Source organism: Arvicola amphibius, chromosome 5 (assembly GCF_903992535.2).
Source record: "Arvicola amphibius chromosome 5, mArvAmp1.2, whole genome shotgun sequence".
In the NCBI taxonomy this organism is placed as follows: Eukaryota; Metazoa; Chordata; class Mammalia; order Rodentia; family Cricetidae; genus Arvicola; species Arvicola amphibius.
Window position 1 is genome coordinate 72,711,654 of NC_052051.1, and position 26,706 is coordinate 72,738,359.

The 26,706-nt window shown below is 45.9% G+C and overlaps 1 protein-coding gene across 2 annotated transcripts in view; it reads right to left on the minus strand.

Annotated features, from left to right (window-relative positions):
- Positions 1 to 23,118, minus strand: part of Slc1a2 (solute carrier family 1 member 2) — an 83,065-nt gene extending 59,947 nt beyond the window's left edge. Inside the window, exon 1 of one of the 2 annotated variants that reach the window (XM_038331708.1) lies at positions 22,989 to 23,118. The gene's annotated coding sequence lies outside the window, so the exon portion shown is untranslated. Of the gene's footprint in view, positions 1 to 19,447; positions 19,544 to 22,988 lie in introns of those variants that run through there. The other variant, XM_038331709.1, reaches the window with a different exon arrangement.
- Between the last annotated feature and the right edge of the window lie 3,588 nt (positions 23,119 to 26,706).

Sequence of the window (26,706 nt, forward strand, 5' to 3'; positions counted from 1 at the left end):
ACTAGTCTCTGAGCCGTGAGCGAGCAAGCCTGTGACATTCCATAGAAGCACCAGCCAAAACAAACTGGGGGATGAAAAGAGCACCGCTTTCCCCTAGGAAGGAAGCTTTTCTAGAGATGCCGGCAGCGTGTTTCGGCACCCTCTGTCCATTCTTGCCTTTAGTCCTCGGATTTCTTCTGGAAACAGAGTATAGCCCCCACTCTGTAAGAGCCGCCGAAAATGGGGCCGTGAATAAAATAAACTCAGACCGAAAGCTCTTGCTCTCTTTGTGCGGACATGTAGTGAGTGGGAGAAGGAACAGATTGTGATGGCACCTGGCAGAAGAAGAGACAGGAGGAATATATGATTTTTTGTCACGTGGTCATGGCAGGTCTCACGGGTAGGGGACATATGAACATCAGCCTGGAAGAAATGAGGAGCCCATTTGAACTATTTCTGAAACTTTTCATAGCTTAGCAAGTGAAATAAATACAGTATGACAAGTACAGCTATCCTACAACCTAAAACTCCCACCAGATGTAAATCGTTATGTCTAAATGTTAGATTTTTACCACAGGCACTGATTCAGATTGATGTCAAATAAGTAATACTAGGGCCTATTACCAACGTGAAAGTGGCAGGGTTTTAATGACTGTCCCAGCTCCTACTGGGATACATGTCTCCTAGAAGGAGGGAAGATTGACAGACAGGAGGCCTAGGGTTTCAATAGTGTAAGGATTTCCTTCCAGGGGAACGGAGAAACAAGGCAAAATCTGATCTATGTACTTGCCCTGAGTCAGCGCAGTCGCTTCAAATGTGTGCGCTCATCTTTTTTGTAGGTGTCCACACACTGTGCAAACAGAACAGGGCAATGAAGAGTTCAATCACTAAGGCAGGAAATTGGGGTACACCGACTCCATAGTGTTCTTCACCACTCCTACCCCATCTCCTGATCTGCAGCCACAGACACTGTTAGTCACCTCTGTTCTTACTTGGGGACATCCTGGATGAAGGAGCTGGCAATAACTTGTGAACATTTGAGGCCGGCTCAGCCAGACCTCTCCCGTGGCCTCCATTGACCAACAAAGGAAGGCCACGTGACAAGAAAGCTGGGGTGGAAGATAACTAAACCTTTACATGAGCTTACAGTTTCTCTCAGCCTTTAGTTTCTCCACCGTGTTATTTAAACAGGTTGTTAATTTTGCCATCGCTGCCCAGCCCCATCTCACACATATGCACGCAAGCCCTGTTTCAATGGCAAATTCAGCTTTTCTTGCAAACTGTGCTCCGTGACTCAGAGGGAATGCCTAATGGAGCCATGCGAAGTTTTCCCTGTACCTGCTTTTCATCAGTGTCTAATATAGCAACAGGCCCCTTAGATGTGGTGGTGGAGTCTGATTTCCTGCTGCACACTCTCCTGTCATCTCATGTGGCACCAATTCCTTTTCTCCTCCCTTACTCTTTCAATGAAATGGCAGGAGAATGCCCCCACCCTGGCCCAGAAGCCGGAATCAGCTGGTGCATTTTGCCTGGAGGTTGTGAGGTCTGCAGTGCATTCATTCAATGTCCACTGCCAGGCTTGAGGGCCCAGGAAGACACGGCGAGGGCAGAGACGTTCCCACATTACTTTCGTCCCATGAGACTTGGCTAAGTGACATAGTGGGAGATGCTCATTGACCAAGAAGTCTCTTTCTGACAGTTGCTGTGTCTTCACAGACCCTGCACAAACCACCTAAAGGGTTCCAGACTCCAAAGGCTCCTCCAGTCCCTTTTCCTAGTCCTTTTCCAGCCCGTGTCATTCACTAAGCCACAGACATGCTTTCTGGAAAGGTCCTGCTGAGCGTGGATTACTCCAGACTCCTCCAGGGGAGCACTTCCTCTAAGCTGCCTGAGTATCTGAGGGGTGAGGGGTTGACTAGAACACATCTTAAGCTGTCCCAAGTCAGGAGGCTAAAACCTTCCCGGAGACAGTATTTGGGAGGGCAGCAGCAGAGTATTTGATACATAGTCAACACTGAATTTGCTTTCTTTTCTTTCACTTAAACGTCTCTGCTGGTTCAAGAAAACCATTCCGACAATTTAGCCAAATTTGAGTTTTAGGAAGCCCACCAGACTAGAAAGAAAGCGGGGCCCAAGCAGTTCCCCCAGTCTTTGGCCCTGTTTAAAGAGGAGTGACCGGATAAACTCCTGAGGAACACAGGAAAAACCGAAATCATTGTCCTAGCTTTCTTTCGCAGGGATAAACTGTGACCTAAAAGCAGCATGGGGAAGGAAAGGGTTTATTTCATTTCCACTTCCAGGTCAGAGTCGCTGAGGGAAGCCAGAGCCCGGACCAGGAGGCAGGCCCATGGGGGATGCTGTTTACTGGCTTGTTCCCTCTGGTGTTCAACCTGCCTTTTTATTATGTCCAGGACCACCTGCCCAGCGCAGCATCACCATAGTAATCTGGACCTCTCACATCAACCATCAAAAGAAACCGCCCTACAGAGTTGCATACACGCCAATCCTATCGATGTATTTTTCTCACTTCAGAGTCCTATTTCCCAAACGTATCAAACTGGCATAAAACAAAAATAAACAAACAAAAAAAAAACCCAGCACAATAATCAAACCTCTATACTTCTGGGAAGTCCTCTCCGGGAGAGACACCTAAGGTTGTCTTGACCCCACACATCTGCCATTTCCATGAAGGCTTACTCACCACGGCACAGTTAGGAGTCTTTGGCCATTCCAAACTGGGAATCACTTCTAGAAATAAAAATGATGCCATGGCCTGGAAGCACGTTGGTCAGCCCAGTCCCCAAAAACACACTTCCAGAGTAATTGCTGCCCACCTCTGGCTCTTGGACCATGAGGATATGTCTGAAAACTTCACTTAGCTCTCACAATGTAGGGAGACCACAGGGCATGTCCTGAGTCACAGGGCACTTGCCCCACTTCCAGGTGAATAAAGGCCATGTGACTTTCAGCAAACTGTCTCCTCTGGCTGAAATACCCTTTGCATCGCTCCATCCAGCCCAGCCTTCTTAAGCCAGCATCCACTTCACCTTCAAAACCCAGGCATGCTCTCATCTAGAGGCACTGAGTCCTAGGATCAAGGTTGAAATCCCCCCTCTGCAGGTTGCTCTGCAGGTGCTTTTAAGGCCTCTTTCACACTTTGGGACTTATTTTTCCCCATGAGAAGATAAATGCTGGAATAAGACTCTCATATATTAGCTCTCTCTCTCTCCACGTGTAGCATGATTTCTGGGAAAAAAAAGTATGTTTAATAATTATTTGTTGGGAAGATGGATGGATGGACGGATGGCTAAATAGTTCTGCGTGATACTCAGTTTTGAGAAATAGAGTGATCCAGAAGTCTGAAAAAGGGATGAGAATGAGAGAAGTGTAGTTTCTATCCACGTCCTGGGTATCTATGGATGGATTCTGGGACTTTTGAGGATAGCAAAATTTGAGGATACCAGAGTCTCTTATATAAAATTGCCTAGTATTTAACATGAAAACCTACACACATCTTCCCCTGAATCATGTATAGCACTGTGAATATGCTATGAGGTTAAGAAATAATGACACGCAGAGGGGTAGGGTCTGTACACATTCACAACAGGCATAATTTTTTATTTAAAATATGTTTTTTGCCCATGGCTGGCTGAATCCATAGATATGAGATCAGCATTAGGTGTGAGGTGCATGGCTGCAAGCATTTGAGGGAGCAATGATTTAAGGGTGATGCAGTGAGCTGGGAGATACCTGCCAGAGGAAGCAAGAGTAGGAATGACCTTCTGAGGTCAAGCATGGAGTAGCAGGTTCCTCTTATGGTCATGGCTTCAGAATGACACATAGACAAAGCATGAGAAAAGATGTCTGAAGTCCCTTAGCCTACAAGTACAGCAGGAGTCTCAGGTGGCATCTTAGGATGTTGCCTAGGGCAACCAGGGCTTTTAAATGTAGTAAGAGGCCATGACATCACTTTGTTCGCACATCCTAAAGTTACTCTAACAGAACCACACACCAACAGCCCTAAAGTGGTTTAAAAAATCTCCACCATAATCGATCATCAACATTTGACTCCTAAGCATCCCAGTAAAAAGGTTTTCATTTCCAAGTGTCCTAGAAGAAAGATTTTTCTCCTGCTCAGTTTATATAACCTACTATTTAGAGTGTGGCAAGGTTTCTTCATGTGTCAGTGGCTTACCTGGTTGGCTCTTAAACTATGGCACCCAAGCTAAGATCACATCTGTCTTTGCAGAGTCCTCTATATTACAGCATGCACAATATCAGGCATCTATTGGGTGCTGAGTAAAACTGGGAGATTGAATTAAACATTAGGACAAAATACAGTAGTGGAATTAAATGAAGTCTACAGTATTTCTTGAGTGTAGACATCTGGGCTCAAATACAGAGCAGGCTTTGAGTTAAGACAGAAATGTCAGGCTTTTTGTGCCTTGTGCATTTTTTCCTTCTTCCCCCACCCACGCTCTCCCAGTGTTTCTGAGGCTACATTCAGCACACACTGAGCCTTTTGTACCTTATTTCAGAACAGACCCCCAACTCTGCCTTCCATTAATAAGAGTCTGGTTTTTATGGGAAGAAAGGGAAGAGGTTTATATCATACACAACCCAGAAAACTTCCGTGGTAAGCTTTCATTTGGAGCAGTTTGGTTCTTTCTTTAGGCCATTGTGCCATGTTGGATGCAGTCAAGGGTGCCATGTTGGCTACTGCAACATCAATGCTTGACTCCCAAGCAACCAGGTTAAAGAAACCAGGCCTTTCATTCTAAGTGTTCTGAAAGAAAGTTTTGCTCCTTCTCGACTTACAAACCTTCAAGTGGAAGCAAGGTTTTGCCTTGAAACAATGTCTTATCTGGTTGGCACAAGGCTATTGCTTTTATATTTGAATTAACAACATACAAACACAGGTTGGTTTCATTTTTAAAAAATCCAGATTTTACCTCTCTTAAAACGTGGAAAATAGAACTACTCTGTGGCACACCTCTGAGTGGTTATCAGGTAGAAATGAGAAGTGAATATACTTGAATCCACTACCACAGTTCCCACTAGTCCCTATTGCCTTCCTGACAAAAAAATACCAAGTGTCCATTAACATTTACTAGAAATCACCCTGTGTTGCTTTCCTAACAGAAAATAAGTTGCCTCCTGCCTGCCTCCTCTGAAGCTGGGGGCTCTTTCCCTATTGAGTTCTGTCATTGCATGGGTGAGACCATTCTCGGAGTGCTTAAACAAAATTCCTGCACACAAAGTAAGTATGTACTGGACAGGAGACAAAAGTTATAACAGTGAATCATCTTGATTTTACAAGGATGCCACATAATTTATAACTCTGAGTAGCTTCTCTGGGGACAAATGTGAAAACAGAAATGATCTCACCTTCAGGGCAGTGCAGAAAGACCAACATGTAACAAGCAAGTTCTAGGGAATGGAGGAGCCTCCATCTTCTCTGCCGGTCCCCTCGTTATCAATGATCCAAAATTAGATCTCTCCAGAGTAATGACTCAGTGTTCTGAGACACCCAGCCATGACATCAGCCTTTTCTTTACAAGTCTACAGTGAGGGTAGGTGCTAAAGATTGTGGGCATATAAGGACGACGTATAAGGACTGGCTTGGCAGCAGGAGTTTGTAGCATCTTTGAAGACAGTTGGGATGAATGACTGTTAGTCATTTCATTGAAGAGGGAGCAGGGCTGACTAACTTGCTTGTGGTCAAGGAGCTGAGAAAGGAGAGAGCTGGGATTCACAGCTCCGCTCTGTCTCCATCTAAGCCCGATTCTCTTCACTGTAGTATGGTGGCTACAAGAACCTAGAGCTTTAAGGTGAGAATAGTATGCGCAGGTGTTGCTTTAGTTACTGGGTCACAGATATGACCTCAATCTCTCTCATATCTGTGTGTGTGTGTGTGTGTGTGTGTGTGTGTGTGTGTGTGTGTTTGTGTATGCATGCTTGTGTGCATGTGCACACGTGTGCATGTAAGGAAGAAGTGCTTTGTTTTATTTTACTGATCTCGAGCAAACTTCTCATTCTCTGGTCTTACTAAGACACCCAGACTCGCTCTCACAGCTGCTAATTCACCATAAACATCCAAAAAACTTACTTATGAAAAGCAGCTCACCTATTTCTCACGATGACAGCCATTTAGGTGGCTTCAGGGCCAAGGCAAGTGCTTTAGACCTAAACACAGCAACTGTGTTTGCACAGCTGGTACAGTTAGGTGAAGTCACCGGGACTGAACCAGAGGGTCCAGGGCTACTCTGACCTGTAATCACCCCTCACCTTGGCTCTGAGGTGATGCTGAAGGGCTTGGGTTAGAAGGACATTATATTCAGCTTAACCCTTGCTAAGAGCAAAGTTCAGAGGATGGGTTCAAAAGTGCCATCTGCCTCTGAATGATGGAGACATCATGTTTTGGAGAAAGGATGACAAACTCACCCTAACTTAGTCCCAGCATTCACTCTACAGCCATGCAAAGAAAATCCCATCCAGTCTCTTCAGCCCTTCCCAGACGATGCCGATGACAGATTTCTTGGTGCTCTCAACACAGATCTCTCTGAAGGAGACCCGGATATATTCGTTCATTAACATGTGGCCTTTTATTTAAATTTATTTCTAACAAGATACATAAACACATAAAAATCATACAAACGACCATGTGATATCTGAATATGTGGACATACTGTGAAATGTGCAGACTGAGTTCAGCATACCTATCTTCTCAAATATTTGTCATTCCTTTTTGGGGAGAGCATTTAAAATTTTTTCTCATAGGTCCTGAAAACACGTTGTACATTATTGTTTTTCTCTCATGAATAGATGTTCTCACTCAGTGGGTTAAGAGGTCCTGATGATGCTACCAGCATCTAGGGAGTTTGGGAGACAATGCCTATTTTCTGCTTTATCCCCATAACAGCAGCTTGGCAGGTGGGCAGGGGAGGGGTGTGTCTCACTATTATAATCCTCAACTTATAAAGAGGAACTGGTAACATTTAACTTGCTAAAATCACCTACCAAACAGCCGGCCAAGGAGAAACCTGTATCTCTCCAACTCAAAAGCTCAGGTTTTGATACTAGAGTCAAGTAACCGGGCAGCCATCTCGACCACACTTCTCTCTTCTGGTCCTGTATTTAAACCTTCTCATCTCCTGGGCAGGAGCTGCAAATCATAGCTCAGCATGGAAGTGTTTGCTGCCCCCGGCTTAGAGGAATGGCAAACCAAATCCCCAATGCCACCTAGTTCTCTACAGCACTTGGGGACCAGAAGATTTTAAAGTTTGTTCTCTTGACTCATGACTCTGTCTTTGCACTGGAGTTTGTAAGGGGATGTGAGCGGTGGCAGTGGGTGTAACTTGAGAGGGGGGAAATAAGAGCACAGGATTCATCCAGGGCCTGCAATCACTGCAGAGCACCTACTTAATCAAAATCCAATCAGTTTGCCAGAGTAGTCGAGAATTTGATGAGCAAATCTTGGGACACACAAAAGCTCCCACAGGCCGTTCTCTGGCCACGGGGGACTAGGGGAATCCTTACACCAGCAAGCAACCAACCTGAAGACTAGCAGTTTAGGAGTTTTCTGCTCACTAAGCCAATCAAACAGTAGCAAACCGGGGAGTCAGCAAGGCAGTGATCAAGCAGCCTTTCAGTCCTTTGTCGTCAACTGCATCGAGGGGCCTCTCATAGCCTCTGCGTGAGACAAACATCTGAGTCATGTCAGCAGCAAGGCGTTCCCCTGAGTCGCAAAACAGCCGCCAATCCCGAATTAGCTCTTCCCACGAGCTTGAGCACCTGTCAAGACTCTTGCCAACACTACCACATTTCCCAGCCTGGATCCAGACATCAAGGACTATCCATCTACGCACACTTGTATCCAGAAATTTACTATGCATACCAGATGCCTGGGAGGTGGAGTCCTTCAAGACTGCAAGAGGGCTGGAGAAAACAGACACAAACCCCAAAGCCACTCCCAATTTGTTATGTGAACTTGTCGTGTGATGCTTTTTATTTGAGCCTTGGGTTCATCTATCTTTAAGGGGTGACAGGGTGCATGCTGTATGTGCTCAAGTGCAGGCCAGGGGAGGATGCTGAGTATCTTGCTCCATCTCTCTTCACTCGATTCTCCTGAGGCAGGGTCTCTCACCAAACCTCAATCTCATCATTCTGCTCAGCTAAGTTGGCTGGTTAGTGGGCTCCAGTGATCTTTCTGTCTTGTGCTGTGCTTACAGACCAGCGGATATGGGGGGATCTGAACCTCGGCCCTCCTGTTCATGCAGCAAGCGCTCTTACCACAGGGAGCTATCTGCCCAGCTCTTAGGGCTCACCTACAAGTGCAGTGTTTGTGTAGCCCACCTGGGCACTGCCTTTTGTTCATGGTAAGAAAGCATCCTAGCACACACGACTGACATATGATTCATGCTTCATATGTCTAATTGTTGTCAGTGCTAGTGTAATTATCACCGAAGTTAGCTTGTTGTTATCCTTACAGCATGAATAATGCTGATAGCCAGCGTCCATTGAAGACTCTTTACATGCAGATGTGATGCATTGAGGTTTCTAGATTATATGGGAGAAAAAGATTCTATGCACTTCATAGACCAAAAATCAGTAAACTACAGTTATGGGAAAATCTCAGCCCAGTGACTGTCTAAATAAACAAATGTTTATTAAACTCAGCCACGACCAGCGTTTACCTATTGACTAGGGATTTTTTTTATTCCATGAGCATAACTATGTAATTAAAAGTGAAATATTAAAATAGGTGCTAACTGGCCCTTTATAGAAAAATACTTTGACTTTATATTACAAACCCATTCCTTTGACCTGTCTAGGGCCTGATGCCGCTCCTTTGTATCTAGCTTCTCGACCATCCTTCCTCACCTCCTGCTCTTGTGGCTGGGGAGGAGCTGAGATTATGCCCACCTTCGGTAGGGTACATCAGAATGTTCCACTTAGGACCACAAAGATGCACAGGTAGTGCTTAGGTAGGGTTACTATGGCCATGATGAAGCACCATGGCCAAAATCATTTTCAGGAGGCTTATTCCACTCACAGGTCCATATAACACTTCATCATCAACAGCAGAGAATGCAGAAACTCACTCAGGGCCGGAACCTGGAGGCAGGAGCTGATGCAGAGGCCACGGAGGGGTGCTGCTTACTAGTCTGTTCCCCATGGCTTGCTCAGCCTGCTTTTCTATGTAAATCTGGACCACCAGCCCAGAAATGGCACCACCCACAATGGATTGAGCCCTCCCCAATTGATCACTAAGTAAATGCCTTAATTTTTTTATGGAGACATTTTTCTCCTATCTGATGACTCTAGCTTGTGTTAAGCAAACATAAAACTAGCCAGTATAGGTCGTACTGAGATCAAGTTAATCCAGCAAGGTTCAGTCTTAAAATATTTTGTAACATAAAAAGTGGGGATGAGAAGCTCTTGTTTAATGAGGTTTCTGAGCTGCTAGAATGTAAGAGCAGGTCTTTCAGAATATCTAGAAGCCCATATGGAAGTCAGCCCCTTGTATTTGAAGACAGAGAGGCATGGAAGAGAAGGCTCTGATGATGAGATTTAGCCTCTGGACCTAACAGAGTCTAAAGTTACCTCTAGGACCTCCGGCTAATAACCTAAAGTAGCCTCCTTCATCTAAGCCAGGTCAGGCTAGGCATCTGCCACAACTAAAGAAAACAATCTCTTGACAGAAATGGTATTCTCTAATTATTTCCTCCACTAAGACTTAACTGTTAAAAGTCAAAGCTAGTAAGGTACAGAGGCTAGAACCTACTACCAAAGGGGCCAGTGTCCAGAGCTTTCTGGAACCTGCCAAAGGGGCCAGTGTCCAGAGCTCTCCAGAACCTACCAAAGTGGCCAGTGTCCAGAGCTCTCTGGAAGAGCTGGCTTGGATCAGGGACACATCAAACAGGTTATTTTCACGACTTTGAAGAGGAAGCCTTGCAAAAACACAGAACTACTACACCCCAACAGCATACTGGCTTCTCATGGGTTAATTTAGAGTAAGTTTTAATAAAGAGTGTGGTCGTGCCACTTAACTGGGAAAAAAAATTATGAGGACAAAGTTGACTGCCTTCTGGTGGATTGTTTGGTTATCCAGCAAGTTATCTTATGTAATCATGTGGTGATTAACGTTGTAAGTAGACACCCTTCTGTGGTAAGGAATGAGTTAGGGCAGACTTCCTGAAGCCCAGGTTCCGTGGACTAACACCCAACTGGAACCATCTTTGCCAAAGGGTATCTTCTTATACGTTACATGGAAGAACAGGATCCAGGAGATGAACCGGGCAGTTTATGTAAACAAAGCCATCAGAGACATCTTTGGTGTACAGGTCCGTGTTACTCCCTCCCAGCTGAAGGACTTTATAATGATGTCTGGGTCCCAGATGGGATGGGTACCCAGAAGCTCACAAGGTTCTCTGTTAGGAGTGTGCTCGTCCTGGCACAACCCCCAACAAGAGAGTAAGCTTAAGCATTCTTGCATATTTTCAAACACAATCAATTAGTCTTAAGAGGGATGGCTGACAGGCTGTCTGTCTGTCTGGATAGTTGCAAAAGAAATAGATGATGAGTAAGCATAAACATATTTATTGTGTATACAAAGATTAAAATCAATATTAGTCATAGTGCAATTGATAGTGGTGTCTCCCAGGAAGAATTCTAGGGGTGCTGCATGTGAAGAGAGGGTCTCACCCATCACTACACTTTTACAGGCTTCTAACATTTTTACCATGCAAGCTTATTACTTTGTAACATCATGGTTAAAAACTCATGGGAAATTATCACGAATATATTCAATGACATACCCTCTTCATGGGGGTTAGCCATCTCTCAGTGGTCTGGAATGTTACATAACCTTAACACCATTGTCTCAGACTACCTGGGTAGGCTTTTTTTTCCCTTTTAAGTTTGCTGATATCTGCTACTGTAGATGGTCACATTGATGAGAGTTCTCTACCCACGTGTTATTTCCCCAAGCAGAGAGAAAGAACCATGAGACCCAGCTCAGGCCAGGCACATGTTACATGTGACCTGCTCCTTTGGAAAATACCCCAGCTCAGTGCCAAGCCACAGCAAAGGATGGGAAAAATGGCATTAGGGAGTCCAAAAGTCCAGGCACAAAGACCCCCCCTCCCAGTCCATCTGGGCACACCAGGGCCAGGACAGAGCCTTGGCACAGAGATCAAAGCACTGGCCACTGTCTGGCCTTTGGTGCACCTGCTATCAGAAATGCCCAAGCTCCATGTTGCTTTGCTGAAGAAAGTGGACAAAGTCTAGACTTCAAGAGTATGGGACATGAAACTTGCTAGCTATATGGCCTTGAGGAAATTACTCAATCCACAAAAGGAATTTTCTCCTTTGCCCTAGCAGTGGGGGAATCTGTTGGGAGGGTATGTTAGTAGATAAGTGTGTGCTGTACAGCAGCCATCAGCCCGGTCCTTCCTTCTCCTTTCCTCTCCCATGGCCAGCTCTGCATTAAGGGGAAATTCTGTGAAAAGTAACTAATGAATAGAGACAATATGAAGCCCAGTTCAGAGGAATGCTCAGACTTCCTAGAAAACTCCGAAGTGGAACTCTGGACTCTTACAAAACAAATGGCATAAGGGTCATCTCAGTGTCCGTGTGCCTTCTTGAATTATAGTGTGACACCCTTGGGCACACACAATCCTAGAACATTAGCAAACACGGACAGGAGCAGCTCAAGCAATGGGTGAATTAGAAGGCTTCAGTGAATGGCTTAGAAGTTAGGAACCACTAGGCAGGATGCACGCTGGGTATCTGGTGGAGAGAAGGAGAGGAGATTGTAGGAATAATTCTGAATTTAAATGACATCAGGTTGTCAAATTATCTGGATGGAGGTGGCACTCATTCTAGAACAGGATCTGGCAGATCCTTTGAAGTGCTGTACATTAGCCCCAGACAGCTGACCAGAGGAGGTCTGCAAGCCCAGGCCACAGAAGTAGAGGACAGGGTAGAGATCCTGAGGCTTGAGACAGACAAGGAGGGGCAGAGGTGAGCCTTGGATGGGGGATTTCAGTGGCAAGATGATTCTGGAAGAAGCTATGTGAAGAGAATTATTGCACATTTTCTGGGGTTTTAAGTAGAACTGCATTGTGCTTTTCTTTGCTTAGTTTTGAGACAGGACTTTGTTATGGAACACTGGATGGCCTGGAACTCACTATGTGGACCTCGTTGGCTTCAGCCATCCTGCCTCTGTCTCCAGAGGGCTGGGATTTCAGGTGTTCACCACCATACTCATCTGGGCGTTTTCTTTGGAAACAATGTTGTTTCTGCATTGTGCCGCATAGTCAAGACTTCTGTCGAGAATTGTTAAGGGATCATCTAGAAAGGAAGAGGACTTCCATTTTGAAAAGGAGGAGCCTGAGTAGCTTCCTATACGGAGGCAGAGGCTAGCAAACCCTAGCTGACGGATGCCCTCCTCCCTCCGGCTCACTAGGTCCAGATATTGACCAAAGATAACCTTCTGCCCCAACAATCCAGAGTTTGTGTGTTTGAGACTCAGAGCAAGCAATGTGTCTCGGGGAGACAGAGGGTATTTTGTGCCATACCCTTGGCAAAGAGTGCAACCTCATATTCTCCTTGTTTAGGAGGAAGCGTGGTGTGCTTGGTTTTTTTTTTTTTTTCATTGACTCCTTTTAAATTAGAGAAACTGAAAAATCGTTCACTGAGCTCAATTCCATGGTGCCTTAGCCAACAGAGCTGGCAACACCTGCCCATATGGGAGCTCCAGCATCAAAGAATGTTTGCCCCAGTCTTGTTCAATCACAGCACAATTTCTGAACAGGTAATAATGACTCTAGAGTGTGATGGGGTGAAGTGGGACTCCTATCCGTGTCCTGCTCTGTACTCATCATGCAGCCTCAGACAAGTCACCAAAACTTCCATGTTCATCATGTCTGTGTATCGGTAATGGCAGCATCCGAGCTGCAAACTGAGATAATCTGTTGTCTTCAGGACCTAGCCTTCCATTTACACAAACACACACACGCACGCGCACACACACACACACACACACGCACTCACACGCACGGGTGGTTGCAGTGGGGAGTACTCTCCAAGTTACCTTGTGTATTAAGTACTGATGAGATTCCCAAACACTGAAATCTCTCTTGAAGGCAGCTATGCAAAGATGACCAGGCGATCATTTCCTAGCAGTGAAAATGTTTGGGACAGCAGGAATTTAACTGAGAAGTGGTCCTGATAAGAATTCAGACCTTCTTTGTCAACCCATAGAAAAGTGTGAAACCCAGATATGATGAAAGCTGCATTAACCAACATTATGATAATCTCTGTATTCATGGGCCCACTCAACAAATATCATGGGGTGTCTGCTATGAGTCTGACCCTGTTTGGCATGCCAGCATGGAACACCACAAAGACACACACCCCATGGGAGTAAATACCACAAAGAACACTAGATGGATGGTGAGTAAAGTCAATGGCTATGAGACTATGAGAGGCTGGAATGAAATTTAAGGCACTACATGAAGTTCCCATGCAGCATCTTGGAGAAAAGTAACAGAGTGCAAAGACCCCAATGTGAAAGTAGGCTTGGAAAGATCTGCAGTGGCCAGGGAGACCACAGGTCAATGGAGCCACTTCTTTGCTCAGTTTCTTGATCTACCCCTCATGGGGCAAAAGCAAAACGAAAGGAAAAGGCCAAACTCATTCTGCAGACCAACTAGCAGGATCTCCCCCCACCAGCCCTGAACACAAGATCCTTCCTGCTGTCTAGGCTAGAGGCTAACCCAAAGTAGTGAAGACCCTGTCCAGGGTCAGCCCCCTGTTCTCTTCTGCAACAGGAGAGGTGTCTGGAGTGCTGACCTCTCTGACAGCAGGGTCAGATTCCACTGCACTGAGATGCAAGTGACCCTGAGTCACTTGTTGCCTCTGGAAGGAAATGAGAGAGTTGGACCATCTCACTGGGCTTAGCGGCTCTGCTTAGAGCAAATAACTGACCTATAATTTTATTTTCTAAGTGGAGTGAATACTGCAAGAGTTAAGACGATGAGGAGGAGGAGGAGGAGGATGGGGCTGAGGAGGAGGATGTCAGTTTAAGTATCATGCACACACTACTTTAAACATCATGCTGAATCTAAGCACCATCGCGGTACACACCCCAGTGACGCAGAGCTGCTCTTCATGCCAATGTCATGTACAACTTCAGATGCCCGGTGCTAAGCCTCTCCCACCTCATAACTCTCACTAAATCCCAGGGTTCCAATTACAGCTTCCCTGTAAAACACCCCATAAACAGTGCATGCCTTGCTGCTGTTCTCACACACACAGCCATGCTTCCCCCTCTTCTCCCTCTAAGCCAATCACAACATTATTTGGGAGGGTTGGTGCCTCCACTGGCTGGCAGGCGAGCGTGACAGAGGCAGGGATGCTGAGGACTAGGAGTAAAGACCTGCTCCCTAAACTAAGGACATCTGAATTACCAACAATGGGCAAAGAAGGAAGCTGGTAGGGTCAAAACCACACCCCTTTCCAACCAGACTCTGTCCCCACTTCAAAAACAGAAAATAATTGTTCATTATATGGTCTTCAAGGGCTACAGATCATGTGCGTTTTTCCCTACAGAAAATTGTACACTTGAAAGTGGAAATCAGTCCTCAATCCCATTTGCCAGGAAAATTTAAGTCACAGTCAATGTTTGTACCATTGAGTTACAGTGTTCTGGACTCATTTAAATTCATTCATTCTTTTAAATCTCACAACCAGTTTAGAGGCTGGGGTTGTTCTAAGACCCACTTCTCGGACAAGAATGCTAAGATACTGATTGTAATGAAAAGTTCCCAGCAACAGAGCTCGAGCATAAATCTACACCATGTTCTTAATGCATCTTAGCTCCCTGCTTTCTGCGTGAGGCACCCATCCTTCACTCCATCTCCTGCTGCCAGAGGTCCAGCATTGCAAAGAGGACCTATCCCCAGGCTCCTTGGCTGGTTCCTACTGCCAGCCCTCCAGCCTCAAGGGAGCCTTTCTAAGAGCAACGTATTGTAGGATGGATGGCTATCCAGACAGGAGGAAAAGCCACTTTCCAGTCAGCTTCAGGGATATACACAGACCCGAGGGGATTGGATGGTGTGCAGCCAGCCCAGACCACGATGGGTCTGGTGTGTGGCAGAGGAATGCACTTAAACGAGAGGATAGCAGAAGATGCGGTCAGAGTCTTGGCTTGATTGGGACCTGATTGTCTCATTGTCAGCAGGGGCTCATAGGATGTACCTCCTAACCACTGAGTGGCTATGGGAGAGAAAGAACCACGGTTAGAGACACGGGCTTCTTCTGAAAGGCATAATGGAGATAGGAGAGGCTTTCTCAGCGAATGATAATGAGACTCATGGGCTAGACTCATGTGACTAATAAAGTGGAGAAAGGGTAGTGACAGTATTAATCCAGTGGCCGTTAACTGACACCATACAGTGGACCCCCAGCAGAGTAAGGCCAAGTGTTTTAAGCAGGCTGAGGAGAGAGCTATGAAGGTGAGTAGGCTCAAATGGTGGAAATGACCCAGTTCCAGAAGGAGTTTTGACTTTGGAAACTCAGTTGCTGCTCTGGACTGGGGAGTCCGTGCCATTGGCCTCTAGTTAAAAATAGACAGAAAGCTATCAATGAGAGCTTTTAAAAATTGAAATGTCATGCTCCACAGTTGATGGTTTCTGGTGGGGGTGCAGGCGGGGAAGGACTCAGTTTTCTTTAAGGGGCTGGCCACTGAGAGTTTGATACTCCAGTGAGTATATGGGCAACATAAATTATTGAACTTGTAGTATTTTTTTTCTTTCTTCTTCTTCTTCTTTTTTTTTTTAGAGGATGGGAGTACAGACCTGGGAAGGTTGGAAATAAAATATGGTTGGGGTAGATTAAGTGAAATTCCCCAATAATAAATAAAATTATTATGTTGGGGGAAAAGGAGAAAAAAGTCATCTATCAGCTCTCCAACTGAAAGAAGTTAAAGGGAAAAAAGACCTTAAGACAGGCAAGGCCTAAATCTTAGGAAACAGCTATTTCTGAGGGGAAAACCCACAGCAGCCAGGGGAAGGGAGCGGAGGGAGCTAAGCATTGGGGTGTCTCACAGATCAACCATCTCTGACTTTTGAACACCGCTGAGGGATTCTCCTCATCTGCCCTGGCCACCCTGAGGAATTCATTGCACACTGTCTTTTGGGCCTTTTTTGGCCTTTATATCACTTCAGAGACAAAAAAATTGCATTAGTAGCATATTTCTTTTCTCAGGGGAAAAATCCAGTTCACTAATAGTGGCTGACAGGAGTAGAGTGTTGAGAAGGATTCTGGGGTGTACTTCAGATTCATGTGAATGGGCCCTACAATTGATTAGCCAGGTTCACCATACATACAGCTTTGAGGGAATCTACAGGTGGGCCCGTGTTGACCATGCTTGCTTTGTGGAGGTGAGCAGATTATTATTTTCTTATTGGCCATCCAGTCTGACTTTTCTGGTGACTTTCAGGCTACTGAGAAATTCTGTCCCTCATCCCCAAACAAACAAACACACAAATAAGGTTCCTATGAATCAGCACTTGAAGGACAAGAGCAGAGGTAATCCTCTGGTCTCCACATGCATGTACATACATGTGCACACTTATGTACCTGCACACACAGAAATGAGAATTGTGCACACACAGAAACGTGCATGTGTGCACACACAGAATCCTCCTCATCAGACACTGGGACAGATGTTTCTGCTCTCAACATGTGTCTCTGTGGTTTATTGGCTGTGGGTTGGGAAGAGATAGAGAAGAGAAGAGAAGAGAAGAGAAGAGAAGAGAAGAGAAGTCTTGGGGTTCAGGAAACTTAGAGGCGAGCATATAAAAAGGTCATTCTGTCTAGTTCATATTTATCTTTTCCAGCCAGTGTCAGAAGTCACACATTGGAGTGGCGGCAAATATCAACTTCATAATGTAGCTATCGTACAAACCCCAGCTCTCCCTCCCATTGAACAGAACTGTGAGCGAGCCATTCAGTGTCTCTGACTCTGTTTTCCTCCCTATGAAATGAGAGCACTGGATGGGGCCGCCTGCTCCCGGGGCCGAGTATTAAGCCTTGCGCCTCATAAGCAATGTCTGAGATGAATCAGGAAATCCTGATGGCTCATTCCTGTTTTCATCAAGGTATACTGATGGTCAGATCACTAGAGAACATGCCCAGGTCCTAGAGGCTGAAGAGACTCTGCTTTTAATTCTGACTTTAGTTTGTTTTTCACAAACGAAGGGCCTAGGCGACTCTCCTGCCCTGCCTTGCTTTATCTTGTATTTGTGGGAGACAGACAGGCATCACCTTCATTATCTGTGAACCCCAAGTGCAGAACGATGCGCTGTGCTTCCCAGCCTTCCTCCTTTCACGTCTTCACCCCAACATACATAGGTTTACTCCAGGTTAATTGAGAACACAGGAAGGGTGGCGTTGTGAAACTTGTTCAAGGTCAAATTGCAGAACTCGGTTGCAATTCTGGGATTCTTGGGCTGTCCCATGTTCTGCCCTGGCTTCTGATTTGAGCTAGACATGAGCCTCAAGCACCTGGGGATCTTGGCAGAGATACACACTGTGGTAAGATTGCACAACTTAGAAAGTTTGGCTTGGGCAACAAGTCCTTTGATGATTGACTCCAGTAGACTTGGATGACTGGTCAAGCCTGATTAGAAGATGCCTGGGCTAAGACTCGAACTTCCCTTGTATCTGGACCTACTAGCCACCGAAGCCATCAACTCTTAACCAGAAAATGTTAAATAAGGAATTGAAGGTTCCATTATTTCAGCCACACTGATCTTAACCCTCCCACCCTCTGACCACATACTCAAACCAGCTAACAGAAATTTGTTTTTGTTTTTTAGGATTCAAAGAATAACCTCAATGTCATTTAATTAATTCTTTAAATATTTCATACAAGTGTGCAATGCGTTTTAATTGCAGTCACCCTCCCACTCTTCCCCAACTCCTCCCAGAGGATCCACTGAGCCCCATCCCTCACGCAATTTCATGTCTTTTTTTAAAAAAAATAAGCTACAAAGTCCAATAAATGCTGCCTATATATTCATAGATGTGGAGCCATTCCCTAGAGCATGGTCCATCTTCTCTTAAATAAAACTGACTTTCTCCTTCCCCTGGAAGCCATCAACTACCAATAGTTCCTTTTCTTGGGGTGGGGGCTCATGAACCCCTTTCCCTCGGCCAGCTAGCATTTTACATCTCTTTAAGTGTGGCTCTTGAGCAGTGAACTGATCTTCCCACTGTCCTAATTCAACTGAAAGCAATCTGCCAACTCAGTCTTCTTCTGAGCGAGGGATAACAAAAGCATGTTGACGACAGCTACCACTTATGTGGATCTGGCATTACCTCCAATAACTCGGCAAACTAATTCCTATCACCGGTGCTATCACTTTCCAGACAAGACCTCTGAGACTCTGGAAGTTGAGTGTGTTACTTGTGATCCGGTAATTGGTAAGGGGCAGAAACAGAACCCATTTCAGAGACCCTGGCTAGGAGCTGGGGCTCCATGGTCTGCGCAGTGCCATCCCTAGGAAGGTTGGGCGTGATATTTCCATTCCTTCTCCATTTCCTAGGGTGATCAGAAGCTTTTAATGTCCCTGATGGGACCTCAGTTTCTCCAGAGGAGGCTGTGAAGTCTGTTTGCAGAACATGCCAGACCACAGAATTTTGATAACAATATAAACGTGTGTTCCCCCAGGCTTTTCAACCTACTCAGCCCTGGTTCCAACCAAATTTTAAGCTGATGTGCAAACAATATTTAGTGAACCCGTGAGATGGAGTGCCTTTGTGAGGGTGTTAAATGTGTATTTAAAAGGCAAGATAGGAAGTTGTACAGGCCCCATGAAAAGAGACTTCAAGGGCTAGGAACACCAGGCGGGACAGGCATTTGCGACCAGGACTCACTGTTTACAGTAACTTAGAATTTTAATAGCTGTTGGTTTGTCCGTTTTAACATTTAACACTTCTAAAACTTTGGTTCACACAGACACCATAACTACCTACTGTGGTGATTCTCCTTATTCCTCAAAAGTAAATTCAATTTCAAGTGCACCTTACCTGCAGGGCAGTGAAGCTGAAGAGCCTTCCTCAGGGCAGGTGGGTGAGGTGGCCCTGCTTGACTTTCTCCTTTCCTGTCATCTTGACGATGCAGGGAGCAAAGCTGCAGACATCCATACAAATCCTGGCAAGCAACACACCACACCTTCTCTTCTCCACAAAGGCCCCTATCTATCCTTCTTCCCAGGGGTCCAGAACTGCCCCCTCTTAGAAGCCCCCCTGACAGGACTGCAGGTGTAACTCCTCTGTCTCTGTGACCATCTATTGTCACTATTGTCCCTGCTAGACAACACTCCCTGTGAGGATAAACTTAGATCTTCCCCCATTACCACACAGAGCTATACAACAAGCATTTGATTCCCACCTTAAATGACCAGAAGTTTCTTTCAGTAGTCTCGGCAAACATCAAATAGAAGGCCAAGGCACAAATCCATTATTAGGTGACAAAGATGTGTCCTGTGGGTGGCATCCTGGAAAGAGAGACCTCCTATGGATAGCAAGAGCCTAAGTCAAAGAGCGTTTGATCAGTCATCTTTCCAGAAGTTTCTCTTCTGCCCTGAAACTGGCTCTCATCAAGGTACAGTTTTGTAACGAGCTGCCCCAGCTAGGGGAAGAGATGCTACGGTGATTGCCAGTCAGGAATACTGATAATCATAGCTGCCGCGCAACTGAGATTATCTGGGCCCAAGGGCAAATAGCGCCAAGCAGAGAGATCCTACTGGGGCAGAAATCGGGGGAGGCAGAAGGCATAATGAGCCCTACAGAAGTCCTCAGACCCCCATCTCATCACTGACCCCCAATAATACATCTGTAACTGTGCACCATCTACTGAGGTACTTTGCCATCTTCAATATGCATACACCCATGTATCACAAGATTGGCCTGGTATCACTGGAAACACCAGATATCTTCAGAGAATAGTTTTTGATTCTAAGATACATACTTTCTTCTCGGTTAAACATTTCTCAAAATGGAATGTATCTTATAATTTATGTGATTTTTCTAAAAAGAACTGCTGGTATGAAATTTATGGAAACTCTTATAAATGATTACACATTAGGATCCAAGAAACATGTCGCTGAAGACACGCTGACATAGAAATAAATAAAAATCAATGATAGAGTGGGATATAACATTTCCAAGAATCAAACAAACCAAGGCTTCAAAGAAGCTTCCCTCTCTGTTGGCTGCTTCGGCCAGTGTGAGATCACATCCTCTACTCAGTTGGTAGAAAGGCTTAAAGGGCAGACATTGCCTTCAGGATGAAAGAGACCGATGACCAGAGGACTGTGGATGGCATTGACCATGGCAGGCACTGTCAGAACTGCAGTGCCATGGAACCCTGATCTTGTTCCTCCTGTATCCTCTCTCCAGTCACCCCAAGCCTCCTCTGTCTTCTTTCTCCCATAACTAGCACCAATCCAGGTGATCAGCCCATGGGCATAATGAGCACCCCAGAAAGACATGCACCCGAGAGTTCTGGCTGCCTATTGTTTCCTGCACTGCAAACAGCAGGGGTACAGACTCGGCTTCAGAGTGGGGCTGGTAAAAGACACACACTTGCACACCAGCTGATTTGTTTCCTTGGACAAGTAGGTCACAACAGGAAGTCACTGTCTCATGACATGTAGGAAGAGGGAGCACTACCCATTCTGGGTTGTGTGTTCTTTGCTTTTTAAGTAAAATATGGTATTTTGATATTTTTTTTTACTAAAAAATAGTGAGCATTACTTAATTTCTTAGCAAGCTTAATAAACATTTATTTAAGCCAATCTAATTAACTTACTTTTAAGTCCCTAGTAAGACAGCAAGTGACTTAAAACAATTCAAGGCACATTTGACACTGTGGGTAGCAAGTCTAACTGGGCTTGCACTCCCTGGAAATTGGTAGGGAATATTTTAAGTTCCATCCACAGGCCTAGGAACACAAGGCTTATTTTGCAAATACGGTGCATGCATATACCAAAAATGGCATACAAACAAGCACTTCCAATGCTATCTATGCATCAAGAAGACTAGGGAACCACCCAGTTCAATCTAAGAAAAGGTTAGGCAGGTGACGTGGGAAGAGTGAAGCACACAGCCATAAGGACAGCATCTGTTATCCACGTTTCCATGTGGCGACCGACTCTAGTGTGTTTAAAACTCTGAGCATGGAGCACATCTAGTATACTGTCTACCCGATCTAAGAGCGGTCATAAGAATAAGGCCCAAGGCTAGCATGGAGTTTAGGATAAGGCTATCTAGCAAAATGATCTAAGTTCATTTTCATTAAAATCAAATGCGAGACAACCTTCAAAGCTGGCATGAGAGCAAACCTGGAGAACACAATCCCCATTGTCTGCTTGTGTATTATGACTAGAAGAGGACATGGCTAGAGGTTTTGAATCGCATCGTCCCCATCCAAAGCTATGATATAACCCTTGCTCAGAATCCATGTGGTTCTTTTTGGTTTCCTGAGCCACTGCTGTCAGCGGTTTCTGTTTCATCGATGCCTTTTTAAAAAAACACTTTCTTGGACTTCTGAAGCTATAAATCAACATGTTTAAAAAGAAAAAGACGAGCCGGGCGGTGGTGGCACACGCCTTTAATCCCAGCACTCGGGAGGCAGAGGCAGGCGGATCTCTGTGAGTTTGAGACCAGCCTGGTCTACAAGAGCTAGTTCCACGACAGGCTCCAAAGCCACAGAGAAACCCTGTCTCGAAAAACCAAAAAAAAAAAAAAAAAAAAGAAAGAAAGAAAAAGAAAAAGACGAGGTGTTAGAATGTTGTCCTAATTACAGCGATCCCCCTAAAACTGTACCAAGAGCCTAGAAGAGATGTGTGGCAGAAGCAGGGAAGCCCAGCCATTTTCTTTGTGCATCTGGAAGAAGAGGGGTAACCTGAAAAGGAGCTGAGGGACTGAGGTGGGCTGCTGATTCCGGGAACATCCACACTGTGTTGTACGTAGTTAAAGGCGCACATTCTACAAGGTTCCAAAGATACCGTCGGACAAGATACTTCATGGAGTTGGCAACGCTAGGAAGATACCTTTTCACCACCAAAACCAAGCCAGCTGCTCTTTGCCAGAACAGGGAGTCCCTCAAACTTGGCATCAATTTTTGGCCTGTAAGAAAGGTTAACTGACAGTCAAATTCAGCACCATCCCTTGCTTTACCATGTCCTTTCAGCAGAAAGAGAACTATCATGGGACAGACAGACAAGACAGCAGATTTTGGATGCATATATTTCCATCTGACCCAGTTCTTCAGTAGTGACTGCTGAAGCTGTTCACTTTCTAATCCCTACCAATAATCCAGGCTTCAACTCAGCACACATCCCCGCACCTCTGCGTGCTGAAGTGTTAGACGAGAAAGCCATGGGTGATGGTTTGGTTAAAGAGCCAGCTTTCCCAACTCAATCACGGAGCATCTCACAGGCATGCAAGTTAGGCGTCTCCCTTAAAGAGGGAGAGCTCCGGGTGGAAAGATGAACATCAGCAGACGAGATTCAGAGCCAACGGACAAGCGCTCACTGAGAAGTGTGTCGTGAGATGCCTGGCCCATCATGGCACACCAAAGTTTGGGGACTTCCATGTCTGACACACCATCCAGAGACGTTTGGGAGGCACAGATTGGGCAGCCCCCTGTCATCCTTTCATTCACAGAGCCTCTGCTTTCTAAGCAAGGTCTGCTTGGCTGGAGGAGGCAGATGTTGCCAAGGGCCAGCATTGGCTCTCACACACCTGTAATAGTACACCCTCCCTCCCATCCATCTTGTTTCCCTTCCTTCTATCCACCCTCCCTTCCATTCCTCCTTCTTGTCATTTATCTTTCCTGGGTACACAGTCCTTCTTCCCTCCTCATTCCCACCCACAGCCTACCCACTCACAGCCCACCCATGCCACGTTCACCCCTGCTGTCTGACCTGACAACTTGCTCAGCTGCAGGAATCCACTGGCTTCCCAGTTCCGGGATGAACTCAGCTGTCCATCCCCAGGGTGAAAACGGGTATTTTAAAGCCTACCTAGCCAGTGCTTTGATGTCAAAGAAGTCACATGCTGTCCTATTGATGGCTGTTGTTTGGCTTCATCTCCCAAGGTTGCTAGGTGTTTGTTTGTATATTGCATAACATACACGAATTGAAGTCCTCATGGGGACCAGTTGGGGCCTTTGATGTCCCTCTCTGCTCTGTGAGAAAGAGTCAGAGCTATCTCCTTTGTAGATCCTGTGAGTTTCCATGGACTAGCCCACAGTTGGGCAGCCGGCTTCTGAGTCCAGCAACGTCACGTAAGCCCTATAGCCATGTCACCGCATGCTTTATTTCTTCAACACACTCCTTCCGAGAAGCATCATGACCTAGGCAAACCCCCAAAGTCATGCTCGCTTGACTGTTACCCCTGACCTAGAATCTCCACATCAGTGCCGACTAGTCCAGCAGCTGAACCTCCCTGTAGGCTTCCATTCTCAGTGGTCCAGGGGTTCATCTACTCAGTAGATTTTGCCCAAGGAACTCTGCTTTGCATCCCAAGCACCTTCCATGTCCTCCTCTGGTAAGAGCACCTTTCCCCAGACTGTGTCCCTCTGAGTCCTACTAGCACCTTTAAGTGTCCCTTGATCTAAATAAGGGGCCTCTGAAAGGCCGGAAAGAGTTGTGTACCCTGGGTAATAATGGGAAACTGGGGATCAAAGGTTCTGAAAAGATCCACTGTGAAGAAACTCATCCAGGACCTTGGGAAGAGGCCCAATGGGTATAGCGCTCACCACACAAAAGCAGGGATCTGAGACTAGATCTCCTGTACCCATGCAGAGCTGGATGCAGTGGTGCCCGCCCTAATCAGAGTGTTCCTATGGTGAGACGGGAGGTAAGGACAGTAGGGTCTCCAGAAGCTCTAGGGCTAGCTACCTGGTGAATGTGGTGGCAAACAAGAGGCCCTGCCTCAAACAAGGAGGAAGGGCTTCCATATGGGTACTGTGGCATATTAGTGCATATATGCACACACACACACAAAATAGAGAAAGAAAGAGAGAGGGGGAGGAGGAAAGGAATGGAGAGGGTGAGCGGAGGACTGGAAGGGAGAAAGGGATTGACAGAGACTCTTTCAGCTTCACCTCATTTGGCTCCCAAGGTCACGGAGACCCAGAGTCTACCTACTTTCTTTATGAAAGAACTGAACGTATCCTATGCATAATGGGCCAATAAGCACACTCTTTAACATGGCACATGGCTGGCCTCCTGAGCCACAAGAGAACACCTCTTGGCATTGCTCCCGTAATCTCTGGCAAGCATTCCAAACTGTACTGGGGCAATGTTTCAGGTTCAGAGAGAAGCCACTGCAATGATCTACATAGTGGAATGCAGTCTTATCACAGAGAAGATACTGGAAGGATTTGCCAGAAGGGGGCAGGAGTCCACCTGCCACATGTGACTTTGATGTGGCACAGAGAACAGAGCCTCTGTTTCTGTCTAGAGGCACCCAAACTGGGGACATCTGCCAGTATGTGGACAGTGTGGACATTTCACAGATGAGCTGATGTGTCTGTCCCCCATACCAGGCTAAGCCTCCAATGGGTCCCCTGAGGTCCCCCTCTCACAGGTAGTCCTCGTATATGTGTGACTGTATGTCCGGCCTCACTGTGGGCCATTTCAGTCCCAATCCAAAAATTCCACAGGCAATATTGTGTCTGAGAAAGAAAGGTGCCTAGCTTGCCCCCCAGTCACAGCTATAAATAGACATGGCAGGATAATCGGAATTAGTGCACATGGTGACATCTGTTGGCGTGCCACCCAAGACTTATTCAGCTCTCCCTTTGAGCTACATGAACTTGAGCAAACTGTCTTAAGAACACTGAATCTCAAACGCCTCATTCACACGAGGAGTATTTCTGGTAATAATAACAACACATGGTACTGTGGTAAAAAACATAATCAGCTGGTATATACAGAAATATCTGGAAGAGAACATGGGACACACTGTGACCACTACCACCACATCTAGTATGTATTTGGTCATTTCAGAAATATTTCTTGGACAAGAATATTCCCATTCTATTCTAAACCCTTAATTCCCATGGAGCGTTTTGCTTCTGAGGATTGCTATTGGAAGCACAGCAGAGGCATGGCAGACTGGCCTTTCTGCTCCAGGTTGCTTAGAAGCTTGACTCCACCCATATCTAGCCACAGCCTCTCCATCCTCTTTGGCTGACATTCATCATTTTGGGCCATTGATGCTAGATGACTATCATGGAAGGCTTTCTATATGCTAGACACATTGAAAAATACTTTGCAGGTATCTGATTTCTTTAAATCTTTTCACGTCTGTAAGTGGGGACTACTATATTCCCATTCACAGAAAAAATAAGAAAAGAAATAAGAAAAGAAAAGGCCCGGAGAGGCTGGGTAACTCTGTTAGTTTGTAGTAGGCCAATGGAGACTCTGATCCTGATTTTGAGCTTGTGTTGAGCTGTCACAACCCCTCTTTTATTGGGAAGTGTGCTGCCTCCCCAGACAAGGGAGCGGGCGCAGTGTGAGTAAGAAGAAAACACGGACGGTGGAGGAGGCAAGAGTGGGAAGGCGAGGGAGGGAAAAGAAGTCGTCTCTGGGAAAGTGCAGAGATGAAATCTGGTTAAGGGATTAGTCAGGCATCACCCAAAAAGAACTGAGTGGCACTCAGATTCTGCCCTGGAGGACAGAGCCAGCCTGCTTTCCACCATGCAGGTCTGAGCAGGAGGCGGCCAGCAATCTGACAATAAGGGAAATGACAGGGACAGGGAACACCCAGAACTTGGACAAGTTGCTAAGAGCAGCCCACTCATGGTGAAGGGGTCTCTAGTGTTCACATTTCGTCAGAGATACTCTTGAGATGGGAGACAGATTGTGGACCCCTCCAAGCAATGGGCTTCTAGGATATGGGTTCCTCAGGGATTCTGCTAACTAATCTGGCCATCTGGAAATGGTGGGCAGGACTGAACTTGAAAGCGGATGCTTTATAGGAATTGCTCCCAATGCACAGAAAGAAAGGAAATTGCCCCAAACACACTTTGCTGGTAGGGTTTTAAGTCAGGGTTGGAGCTGATGCAGGAAGAAAATCATGTACTGAACAGATGTCCCCATCTGTCATTTGTTCATCCTTTCCCATCCCAGGCTATGGAAGGAGCAGGGCTGCAAGGCTGCACAAAGCCAGCAAGTCCATGGTGCCTAGGAGCTGTGTTTCTCTTCCTTTAAAGAAGAGAGCCTCCAAGACTGAAGGTTAGCAAAGGATGGGTAAGGCAGGAGGGCATCCTTAGTCAGGGGACCTTGTGTGGCTTGTCACTGCCATTCTTACATTGCTACACTGGTTTGGATGCTAAACCATTGACATTCTTTTAGAGGTGAGTGGAAACGCTGGGCATCACACAATCTAGGCACATGGAGACAGTCACTGGAGTCTGAGTGCCATTCACTAGCCTGGCATTTGGGCAAGTGACCAGACTCGTTCATGCCTCTGATTCTCCTATGTAAAATGGAAAACATGTGAACACCTCTTGTCCACTTGAATTAGGACACTCAGATCCCAGGACAGTGCCTGGACACTGTTATCTGCCCTCCATGCAGGGACCAGTTCCATGGCTGTCATCTTTCTCTCTCTCTCTCTCTCTCTCTCTCT